A 13,080-nucleotide genomic window follows, 5' to 3' on the forward strand; every position below is an offset into this window, starting at 1 on the left:
AGTTGACTCATTATTTTGGTGATAGAATTCATATTCTATTTCCAAGCTTTTTTACTTTTGCAAATACCAGGATCAAAACGAACTGCCTGTATTTCTCAAATAAAGTATTTTGCGTCATTCACCTAGATGTGTCCTAGTTTATGGTCAGCAAGTTTAAATACACACATGCATCAAATGGGTGTAGTGCAGGTATAATGAGTGTGATTAGGTAGGCACTTCCCTATCATTAGTTTGTAACCTTTCACAATAACATTCGCTCCTATTAATAAGTCTTTTTTTTTTTTTTTCCCACCTGATCCTGCTTCTGAAACTTGATCGAAATTCTAAATGCTCTGGCCAGGGACCCAAAGCTGGACACAGTAAATCTGAATGATTCACATTCAAGTATATTGCTAATCTTTGAAAGTTAAATCACTAGTCAGTCCTAAATCTGTCTTTTCCACAAAAAAACAAAAAAGAAAAAAAAATTAACTCAGCTGATACAAACTAGAAATAATTATGTATTGTACCCCTGGTTAATATGCCCAATCTTAATTCAAAGAAGTATTTTAGTTCGCTCCTTATATATTTCCTAATTTTCCACCAAGTACTATTAAAAGAAAGTACAATAGCAAAATTATATTCTAAGCTTAGTAATTCAAAGTAACCTATTATTTGGAAGACTAACATTAGTTGAGCTAGCAACTAGATTACCATACTCATAGAAAGCTTTTAAGAGTTTGTTTCACTGCTCTCATCCTTTGTAGTGAACATCAATCATAGCAAGCACAGGGATGCTGCAAAAACTTGTTTCTAACACCAGGAACCTAAGTTAAATCAAGGCATGCTGATTTAGCTTACTGGGGTAGATTCTTAGAATAAATAGACATCAACTTGACTTCAGTTGGTTAGTTTTCAACTTGCCTATACATTGAAAGCATGATGTTCTGTTTCAATGCTAATAAACTGAATGCATGTAGAATAATACAAACAGTACATTTATTTCTCCTGCAATGTTCTCTGCCCTCTTAATTACAGATTTTATTGCATTAATATTACTTCTTTGGGGAATTTTCCATTAACTGATCAATCTATCCATTAGGACATTTCCCTTAATATTGAGCTCTTGCTCTCTAATTAGGTCCCCTTGGATCAGGGAGATAACACTGTTCCATCTTGTCATTTGCTTTCAAATGCTATAGATAGTGATGTACAGCTTTGTTTATTGTGCATTGGATACTTGTAAGTTTCCCTGAATAGTTCTGTCTGATATTGTACTTAGGTTGACTTGCTGCCCTTCTTTGAAAAGCTTTAAACTTTCTAATCTTTTCAAAGCTAAGGTATTTAAACTTTACTATAATATATTAGAAAAAAGTATCAGCTTCCACACAAATGACTTCTGACTGTAGTTAGAGAAGAAAATAAATAAGGAAAGGAAGAAAAGAAGGTAGGAAGGAAGGAAAGAGAGGAAAAGTGAAAGAAAAAGAGAGAGAAAAGATAAAAAGGTGAGATTTATCAAAGAAAATTACATGTAGAATTTAACACAAAATAGATTTATGACCATTTTAATGATGAGATTCATTAGCCCAGTTTCTAATTTAAAGCAAACATATTAGAAATTTCTTATACTTAACAAACTTATACTTAATGAACTTAAACATTTGATGATTTTTTCTTTTTTCTTTTTTTTATTTCTTGTCTCTACTGTTATTCTCTCAAAATGTCCTTTGTTAAAACTGTCTTAGACATTTGATAAATATTGGTTAATTGATAAGCACAGTACTGATGGATAAGAAATACAAATAGGATGACAATATGTTACTTCTATAGAATTTAATGTGTGACATGGTTGCCATATAATTTAAGTAGCTATGGGAATTCATGTTTGATTTATTTTAATAATTACTACTTACATCAACTTAATGGCATGAAAACACTAAGTAAGGGAGACTGTTCTAGGTGAAAAGAGGGGGAATAGATCTAATAATTAAATGTAATGTGAGAACCTAGTTTGAATTGGTTTTAAATAAACTAATTCTAAAAAAATATTTTTGAGACAATTGGGAAATCTGATTATGAACTGGGTGTCACATGATACCAAAGAATTATTGTTAATTTGTGAGATATGAAAATAGCACTGTAGTTGTGTAATAAAATTTCTATAATTCTTATTGCTACATACTGAGTTAGTTAGGAGTGAAATGGCATGCTGTCTGAGGTTAGCTGCAAGGTATTTTAGCAACAAAAAAAGAGGTGGGGACCATATGAAGTAAATAAGGTAAAATCCTGATAATTATTGACTGTACTAGATGATACATATAGGGTGTGTTAAGGTTAAGAATACTAAAGGAAGTGGAAAAGCCAAAGAACTTATATGTATGACCCACATGAATTAAGAGAGAGGATTGCTGGAGGGAAGAGGGGTACCAGGCAGAGGGGGACAAAGGGAAAAAAAGTTGGGACAACTATAATAGCATCATCAATAAAATACACTTTTAAAAAGTGGGTTTACAGTTGTTCATATGGAAAATACTACAATAATTAACTCTGTGTTTCACATACAACTGTAAACCTACTTTTGCTCCACCCTGTACATGGAAATAAATTATTTTATTTTTTACTTTTGCTTACATTAAAAATTTCATAGCAAAATGTTTTAAATCAAAAAGTGATATATATTTAGTATGTAAAAGTATAAATATTATAAGGCATTATAAGTTAAAATGCAAAGGTCTTCCATCATCATCATCCAATCCTACTCACTATTGACAATTTGGTATGTATACCAATTTGGACATTTCTATCTATGTATATGCCCATATAGAGATATTTAATATTTTATCAAAATGTATGATAACATTTTCTATATTAAAACTGTATCTTGAATATTTTACCATGTCAGTAAATTTAGATCTATGTTATTCTTACTAACTGGTGAAGAGTATGCCATTGTTTGGATATCTTGCATGGATGACTTTATTTTTAAAATCCCATGTGGATGAATATTTAATCTGTTACCAGTTTTTATCTATTACAAACAATATTACGGGGAATCTTTTTGGACATGACTCTTTGTACATTCGTGTGACCATGTCTGTAGGATGAAGTTTTAGAAATAAAATTGAGAGGCAGTCTAAATAATGGACAGTCCAGTTATGCCACCTGGGTCCTATACTCAGTGCTGTCACTGATGATATGTGTGACCCTGAGCATATTGTTTAACTCTCTGAATGTCAGTTTTTCTTCTGAAAATAGGATTAATAATGATCACATTCACTGCATGATATGATAATAGGAATAAATAATATATAAAGTATTTAGAACTGTGAAATAATAAAAAATATACATATTGGTCTCTGTTCCCAGTTCCTGCTAATATTTGGTCTTTGACCTCATTTCCTGACACAGAGCTCCTAAAATCTTTGTGTTTTCTTAAGTGAAAGGAGTGTCTGACACAGAGTTCCTAAATCCTTTGGAATTTCCTGGGTAATAGAAACTTCTTTTGTTCTAATGAGGTGATTCTTATTGGACTCCTGAATGGGAACTGGCCACCAGAAAGACCAAGCCATAATTAGCTTGAAACTTTCAGCTCCCCCAACCCCAATTCTCTGGAGAGAGGAGGGCAACTAAAAATTGAATTAAAAACCAATTGTGCCTATGTGACAAAACCTCTGTAAAAATCTGGAAAGTACAGGGTTTGGAGAGCTTCTGCATTATTAAACACATCATATGCTTGGAGGGTGGCACAGCTCAACTCCACAGGGACAGAAGCTCCTGTACTTGAGAACTTCCCAGACCTCACCCTATCTATCTCTTAATCCAGCTGTTCATCTATGTCCTTTATTACACCATTTATAGTAAACTATAAATGTAAATAAGCATTTCCCTGAGTTTTGTGAGCCATTATAGCAAATTATTGAACCAAAGGAAGGGAGCCATGGAAACTTCCATTTTATACCTAGTCAATAGTGACAACCTGAGACTTGTTACTGGTATCTGAAGTGGGGGTAGTCTTGTAGGACTAAACCTTTTCCTTGTGAGATCTGATGCTAACTCCAGGTAGATAGTCTAAAAACAGAACTGAATTGTAGGACACACAGTTGATACCAGAGAATTGGTGATGTGGGGAAAAAACACACCTGGTTATAGAAGTGTTCTGTGTAAGTGTAGTTAAGTAGGAAGGAAAAAGTGTTTTTCTTTAGTTGGTGTAGAGGGTATTTTTCTTCCTATAAAATAGGTCATGACACATACAGGAAGTGATCAATAAATGTCATTATCATTACTGTTAATGTATAATGAATTAACTTATATTTCCACCAATAGTAAGAAAACTGTTTTAATCTAATGAAAGAAAACTATCTCTTTCCTTCAATTTCCATTTTCTTAATATTTATTGAAATCAAACATTTGTTTTGAGATTTCCTGACCACTTTTATATATATTTCTGTGAAGTATTAATTATTACACGTACCCATTTTCCTACCGAAATAAAACTTAGTGATGGCACATTCCACAGAGATGAACAGTCCACCTACAAGCTCTGACCAGACCTGAATTTTCAGGTAATACAATCTGCATACTTCATCTTCAACCTGATCTAAAGAAATTCCAGAAAACATCTACCTCCTGGTATATACCAGATCAATACTCTCACCATTAAGCTGGACAAAATTTTGTAAAATAAGTAAACAATTTGAAGGCACTAGACAGCAATATAGGCTCCAACACTTAAAAGAAAGATAAGAGAAACACAAAGATGTGAGCTCATCATTCTCCTCCATTTTGTCCCTTAAAATATTGGCTAATAATTAAGCAGCACAGGCTGAGTAGCCAAGTAGAGCATTTAGTTTTTCAAGTTCAGAGCTTTCAGCATGTTCACAGAAATAAAAAACAAAAAAAAATTGATGCTCAAGAACTATCAAGGTACACACCTTGACTTCCCCTACAACCCAGAAATGCTATGTCCCAGAACTGAGAACAAACCAAAATATAACAGACCTTACATGGACTGAAATTCCATCATAAATAATCTTAATCATTAATTAAATCAAGGAGATCTTCTGCCTACCAACGAAAAAGTAAATCCTCTCGGGAAGGCATATAAATCATCCAAATGTCTATATATACATTTTTTATCCTCATCCAAGAACACTTTTCTTTTGATTGCTTTTAGAGGGAGAGGAAGGAAGAGGGAGAAACACTGATACAAGAGAGAAGTGTCTGTATGCAGGGGACCAGAGACTGAGGACTAAGGATAGGTGTCCGGACTGCAGATCATATCTGTTCAAATCAAAGTTACCACATGCCCATGCCTGGACCAGAGATTGAACCGGCAACTTAGGTATGTGCCCTGACTGGGAATGCAATCTGCAACCTTTCAGTTACAGGCTGATGCTCCAAGCAACTGAGCCAGCCAGGGCTGTGTATAATTTTTTATACCTAATATCTAGCATTCAATCAAAAATTACTAGACATTCCAGGAGATAGTACCAAATTACCAAGAACTAAAAGCCAAAGCAACAGTGGCAGCAGCAACAAAATGGATATACAGGTAATCAAATAAAAGAGTTGTTATTTACAGCAAAAAAACAAGAAACATTTCCTTCAAATAAGCAACAGTAATATTGACAACTGACTTTTTATCATGAATGTTGAAAAAAAATAAGTGTCAAGGTATACTTCTATACACCCCAAAATAATAATAAAATGCAAAGTTTTGTGAGATAAAAACGTTCTAGATTTTGGTTTCATGACAATGTGAATATACCTAACACTACTGAATTATACACTTAAAAATTGTTAAGATGGTAAATTTTTATATTGTGCATTTTACCATAATTTTTTAAGAAGTGAAGAAAAGAGTTTAAAATGGAATGAATAAGAAGGTAACTTTTGTGGTATGTAAATTGCACCTCAGTAAAGCTGAGTATTTTTTAAATGAAGAAATAGACATTTTAAAACAAGAAAACTCATCATTAGCAACCCAGCATTAAAAGAAATATTAAAGGTAGATAGAAAAAAATAATCCCAGATAGAAACATAGAAATTCAAGACAGAATGAAATGCAATAGAAAGGAACTATTGTAATTGTAATGGCAGAAAACGATTATAGCCTTGGGGAATATATATATATACACACACAGACATACACACACACACACACACACACACACATATATATATATATATAGTCTGCAAGACTATGAAATATAAGAAAGAAATCAGTGGTGTAGTACGTGGAGTCAAAGTAAGCTAAGGTCCTGAGATTGTTAGGATGTGGTAAAAGTGCTAACTTTTATACAAATACTCAAGTAAGCCAAGCATATTGTAATTCCAATGGTAACCAGTAGAAAATATATAAAATAACAATCAACATTTAATAAGAAGAAAATAGGTTGATAAATATACTTAATTCAAAGAGACAAGAAGGGGAAGTAAAAAGAGACAAATAGGAAACAAATAATAATATGATAAATTAAAAACCCCCAAATATCAGCAATTTGAATAAAATTCTCTAATTAAAGAGATCAGACTAAATTAAAAAATAAAACTCAACTATGTATTCCTTACAAGAGACACACCATAAACATAAGGACACAGGGGTGTTAAAAACAAAATACTGTAAAAATGTATGCAATGCCAAAGATATTCCTATAGCTATACTAATATGGGGGAAAAAAGAAGCATTACTAAAGGTAGCAAATATTTTATAAAGATAGAAGAGTCAATTCACTAAAATGACTTAATGAATATAAATGTATGTGCTGATAATAAAAGAGTCTCGAAAGAAGCAAAAATTGAGAGAATCAAAGGAAAAATTGGTACATCACAATTATATTGGAAGATATAAATGCATTTCTTCCAGTTAAGAACAAGCAAAAATAAATAATAGGATTTAGAAGATTTTAAAAACATAGTTAGTGAACCTCGTTTAACTGCTGTATACAGTACAATAGCATACATATTTTTTTCAAGTCCATATAAACTATTTGCCAAAATTAACCAAGCACTGAACCATAAATCAAGTTTTAACAAAGTTGAAAACATTTAAATTATTAATCTTATGAAATAAAGCTGGAAATCAATAATAAAACATAACTAGAAAAGGTCCAAATGTTTGGATAAAAACAATACACTTCTAAATAAGCCACTGGTCAAAGAATCACAATAAAATATGTGAACTAATTTATAACAGAAAATGTGACATAAAATGTGTTAGATGCAATTAAAACTGAGATTTAGAGCCTTAAGTGTTGATATTTGGGAAACAAAGGGCTACAATTCAATGATCTACATATCCATCTCAATAAATGAACATTCACTTCTAATTTATGCACTTTTCAGTGTGTATGTCCTACTTTGACTTCTAAAAATTGACTTAAAAACTTTTTTTTAAGAAAAGGAAACTCCCCAAGGTCCAGTTTCTGGTTCTACACAATCAAAGGATCTCAAAATCTGCGAATGTGCTTGATAAAACCAGTCAGCTCTAGACCCTCCTGTGGGGAACAGGACTGCTAAAATGACATTGGCTGGTCAAGACAGCATAACGTATATAAAACAAAGTGGAGTCACTCATGTCAACTAAAATGGCTTTCAGTAAGCCATGACATTTTGGTTCAAGAGGAAAACTGCGTAAGTCACTCTAAAACACATCTGACAAGAGGCCACACTTAAGACATCTACTGACATGGTCAGCACAGACATGTCAGGCCAGGAGACACAGCTGTCTGTACATGTGATTGGAATAGCCATGTCTATAGAGCGGGACCACCCATAGATAGGCTGCTGGGGAAATTCCACTCTTGCAAGTGGGGGTGTCAAGCAGAACAGCCATGTATCGCCCACAGGTTGCTGGACAAACCCAAAGTTGGCATCAGGAGTGCCAAGACATTTATTGAAAGGACCCAGAAGGGTGGGATGCACCACTTTTCAGGTATTAACTGAGGCAGGTTTAGGACCACTGCTGAGACAGCCAAGGTCCACATGGCAGAGTGCTGCTCCACGCCACGCTGATCTCCCTTGGCATCTGCCGCTGGATGCTCTGCCCTGCTGGACTGGGGACTTCACCTGCCCTCCTGCCCACCTGGTTCCAGAGATCCTTCCTTGCAAGATGCTGACAATTCCTCTGCCCACCGTGCTGTCTCCCAGACCAGCAGACTGAGACACTGGGACTCGGGTTCGTTATCTCCCATTGATTGCTGTGTTTTTGTATCTTATATTTCTCTTAGGTTGTTAGAGTGTGAGTAGGATATAATGTGTGTTGATGTTCTACTCTGAGTGAACCTGCATTCACCAGAAGCTGAGTGAAGAGCATGGTTACTGTGTGTGGCTCTTGTCTATTCCTTAGAGCCGGCTGCGCAGCAGGCAGCTAACCGAACAGCTGCCCAGCTGACTTACAGGAAAGACTAGATCACAAACAGACACTCCTGACACCTCCTTAGCATGCATTTAAAATTCAGTGCATAATCTCACCTCCTAGGGTTTTGAGGGTTTTTATTTTAGTGTGTTTGGTCCCCACCCACCCACCTCCCACATTTTACATTCAATCTAAGATCAGGTTAGCCTTTTTAGAACCGCTCTGCAGCAGAAAAACAAACAAACAAATAAACACTCCACCCTTCAGACTTATCCTTCCAGAAATAGGCTTACAGAAAAAACCAGTTACTCTCAAAGTATTCATCTCAACACACCCATTCAGTAAGAAATACCTGCTCAGCATATTGTTATCATGCTGGCCTCAAGACAGGATTTGCTTAGTATATTACATAAGCAACATCTTTAACAAGTTTCTGACCTCTTCATAACATAAAATACAAAGTTAAAACTCATTAGTTGCATGTTTTAAATTATTAAGCAACAGACATTTCATTACTATAACCCACTGTGACTGACACTACCGTACCTTATTCGTGAAACTAAATATTGTTTTAAGAAAACAATTAATTCAGTATTTTAGTTCTAGAACTTAATAACTAATATACTAAAAGAGAATTTTCATAATGTACCTTTGATGTTTCGTTTTAAGAAGTATTTTGGGTATGGGTGTGTATATATTGTAAAGGTATTCAAATTTATACCCCATAAATAGAATTAGATGATCTGTAAATACTAGTTAGGAAGACTTCATTGAAAACATCAGATAAATATTATCAACATAATATAATTTTCAGCTACACTAAATATTCAAGAACTTCAATTTTTTTCTTGCTTTCTTTTCAAACACCAGTGTGACACTGGTTCATTCACATAGCTTTCTTAAATAAAATGTAGAAAATTGCTTCTTTATTAAAATTAGCTATTTCATTTTGAATAGTCTCCTACTTAGAGAAATATTATTAGAAACCATACATATTCTTGATAAATCTGAGGTCAAAGCTCCCTACTGACTGTAAGCAATGGCTGTCCTTCAGCATGGAGAGACAAAGAAACCTCTCTCTCCCTGCTCTGCACCTAGGTTCCTGTGGCAACAGGTGTCTCCATCACATAATTTCTCTAGTCAGGACAGAAAAATGGAGGGACTGGGGGTGAAATCTCTGCTTTGGCCATTTCTTCTTGGGAGGTTTCCAAGGCCCAAGTCAATGACCACTGTCCTGTATATGACTATTCATAGAAGATTCTTCTCCTTCCCACAGAGAACACACAAAGATTTCTCTGGAGGGTCAAAGCAGCCTGGTGAGCAGGAATGACTAGAGAGGAGGAGGTTGGGGCAGAGATTTCATCCCAGATATTACTAATTGCCAAAGAGATCTGTGTTCTTTCTGCAATATTCATGCATGGAGCACCACCCTTTGTTGAAAGATAATAAGCATCTCTCAAATCTTTCTCTACCTCCATATATTTCCTCACTTCTCATCTGCCTTGCACATTGAAACTACTTGTACAGACAGGCAACTCCTCACTCCTACTGCTTCCACTGATTCAAATATGGACTGCTCCCTGTCTGAATTCTGCATCCATTTTTTAATGCACCCTTGGAAATTACCAATACCTTCTAGTGAATGCTAAAGCTCTCCTTCAAAGCAATTATCTTGCAAAAATTGCTACCTACTTCACTGTTCCTGCATCAAAATATGTTGAATTATGAAATCAAATATCTGTCATTTTGCATTTAGAGTACTAAATACAGATAGAGAAAAGAGCCCTAAATGTTATTCAAAGTATTAAGGCACTATTAAGAAAACAGCCCTAAATGACAGCATTTCTACATTTTTTTTTCATTTACTTGTCAATGTTTCACTAAAGTATTTCTAATACCATAGTAGCTCATTCCTAGTTAAAAGATGTATTTCAGAAGAAACAAATGCTTTTTTTAGAAAGCTAGACAAGGAGAAAGTCAACTAATAACACCTTATGTTTATATAGCATCCTAGTAACACTTCATTTTTACATATATCCTGTTATTAACCTTTCAAATAACCACATGAGATGGGCAAGGCAAGCCTCATTACCTGCGTTCTAGCACCAGAATCATCAGAATCTTTCTGCTAATATAGCGTTGTGGTACTTTCACTTTGACACACGCTCTGCCTTTTCAAGCATTCCTAGCAACTCAGATATTCATAGCAACAATCCATCACTATAGATAATATCTAAGCAATATTAAACAAACATGACATTTTCATTTTCTGTAACATCTTTAAATCAGACAGAAATATGCTAAATATGAATTCAGGCCAAGGCCTGTAGGACTTAAAGTATATGATAGCTTTAGGCCCTTGGGGAAATGGGCCCAAAGATTGCCATAAGCACATGCCCCAGAGTCTGTTGTTTATTTGGACAGGTATGAGTCCATACCCTTCTGCTGCAGGGAGGGTTTATGCAGAAAGTCATCATGGGTTTAGTTGGGTATGCTGATTTGTGACTTCATTCCAAAGACTTGAGAGGGAATAGCTCTAGAACCTCAGCATGTGGGTCTACGTGCAATGAGGTCATTTCTTCTCTCTCTCTCTCTCTCTGGCCCCATTCCTTGAAGAAATAGCTTGGACTCCCACTGAATCTCAGCAAGGTTCAGTTTGCCCATAGAAGAGCCAAAAACATAATTAAGAGAGCCACTAACACTTAGGATGGGAGCTGGGCTGAGAGACCTAAAAGTGAGTGGTTGAGTTTCTCTACCACAATCAAGATGCTCCTTATGGCTCTCCAGTTCAACTACCCTGAAATCTTGAAGGTTTCTGAATGCATCATGCTTTCTTGGAAGTTAGAGGATTTGCACAAACCTTGGCTTAAAATAATCTTCACCTTTACCTGCCTACGTTTACTCATCCTTGATCATTGCCTCCTCCAGAAAGCCATCTTTCACAATCTGCATTCCTCACTACCACCATGCATGCACCTCCAGGGTCCTGAGCATATCGTTAGTATGGTGCTTGCCACACTTGATTGTAATCAGCTTGTCTAGTTTACCCACAAGACTCTAAGTTATTGAAGGGCAAGGGCTACATCTTATCTTTGTATTCTTGAAACTTAGCATACAGCTGGGCACATACAGGGTGGGACAAACGTTGTTTTACAGTTGTTTGTAATAAATAAATAAATTTATACTTAATAAATAATAATACAACAGACTGTGTTTTGCATATTCATAACTATAAACTTACTTTCACCCCCTCCCCATATTAGACACTGAATGGATGAAGGAAAAAATAAATGAGTAAAGGGTGAAGGAATGCTGACCCCTGACTCTATCCCAAAAATTCTGATATCTTCTGGCTTTTCACTTTGGCGATATATACAAACCTCTATGAATTACTGCAGTTAGCTTTAGTTTTACTCTTCCTTATACTCCTGTATTTGGTTGAGAGGTCCTTGACCAACACAAACCTGGTGGGACCCTCCCAATTAGGGAAACTTTATCTTCCCACCAAAGGAGGGAGATACAATCAGCCCCATTTTTGTTTCAGTTGCTCCTAACATCGCTGCTATCACCAGGCACACTTCCACCCAATCCTGGAACAAACTGGGTTACAGTTCGGCAGGTTATTAGTAGCTCCCTCTCCATCTAGTATGCTTTGTTAAAACAGTCCAGTCAGACACTCACTGTCTGACACTTTATTTTGCTATAGTTATCCCATCGACCCTGACTGCCAATTTGCCTGAATAATCCCTCTGCCCATATTTGCTTTTCCTGGTCTCTGACATCAACCTAAACGTTTCTTTTGTCTTTCTGCAGCTCAAATAGGATGGCCCTCCCTCTTCCCAAGCTGTCCTTGAAATCAAGTGTGGCCCAAAATTCCTGATGCCATGTCATTCTGCTGTTCTCTCAGATTGCCTTCCAAGTTTGTTCTTCAATTTCTATACCTCTTTTCAAATTTGGTTTATGACAGCCAGTTCCTCTCTGGGACAAGGACCTGTACTCTGTTTGGGTTTTTTTCCACTTATGTTTGCTTCTTCTATTCCATATTCAACTTACAGAAGCATGTTCCCACTGCAGATATGAATAATCAAACTAAAGGGTGACATATGAGATTATATGCATCCAAAATACTTAAACTGCCCCTAAATAGTTCCCTTAAAGTAATAAAAATTTTACTTTTTGTAGATTCTGCCAATAACTTGATAGAATAGCTGACAAACCATTTAGCAGGGCACTATAGACCAAATCAAAATTAAGAGTTCAACATAGCTGGAGAGTTTTCTCCACAAACTTTCGTGGGATCACACTGTAGCCATTGCATTTCACAACATATCCATTTTTATACGTCTATTTATGAGCCTTAGCCACCACCGCTGTGGCTTGCCAGCTTGGACTAACTGGACTGACTGCTGCTATTTTAACCACATTCCCCTTTAGAAAAAGCACAGCTAACAGTTCCAAATTCCTGAGGGAACCGTAACTGTTTATACTGAGAAAACTGAATGACACATCATTTTGAAATTTGTTACTATTTAAGCCACTATGGACTTTTTATTTCCAGAGCAATCTTTCAAAGCCCAAAGTACCAGATTTCCACCCTGACACTCAAGGGTGACTGGTCTCAGGAGGGAAGACTGTCCTGGAGAAGAGCCTAGATGACAGGACAACAGGAATCAACAGACCCTAACAAAGAAAAGCCTCCGGGCTCTATCAACATTCCCCGTCAGGCAAAGGACACCACTTTCTCT

The sequence above is a fragment of the Furipterus horrens genome, unplaced genomic scaffold (assembly GCF_987537825.1).
Source record: "Furipterus horrens unplaced genomic scaffold, mFurHor1.1.pri manual_scaffold_12, whole genome shotgun sequence".
Lineage (NCBI taxonomy): Eukaryota > Metazoa > Chordata > Mammalia > Chiroptera > Furipteridae > Furipterus > Furipterus horrens.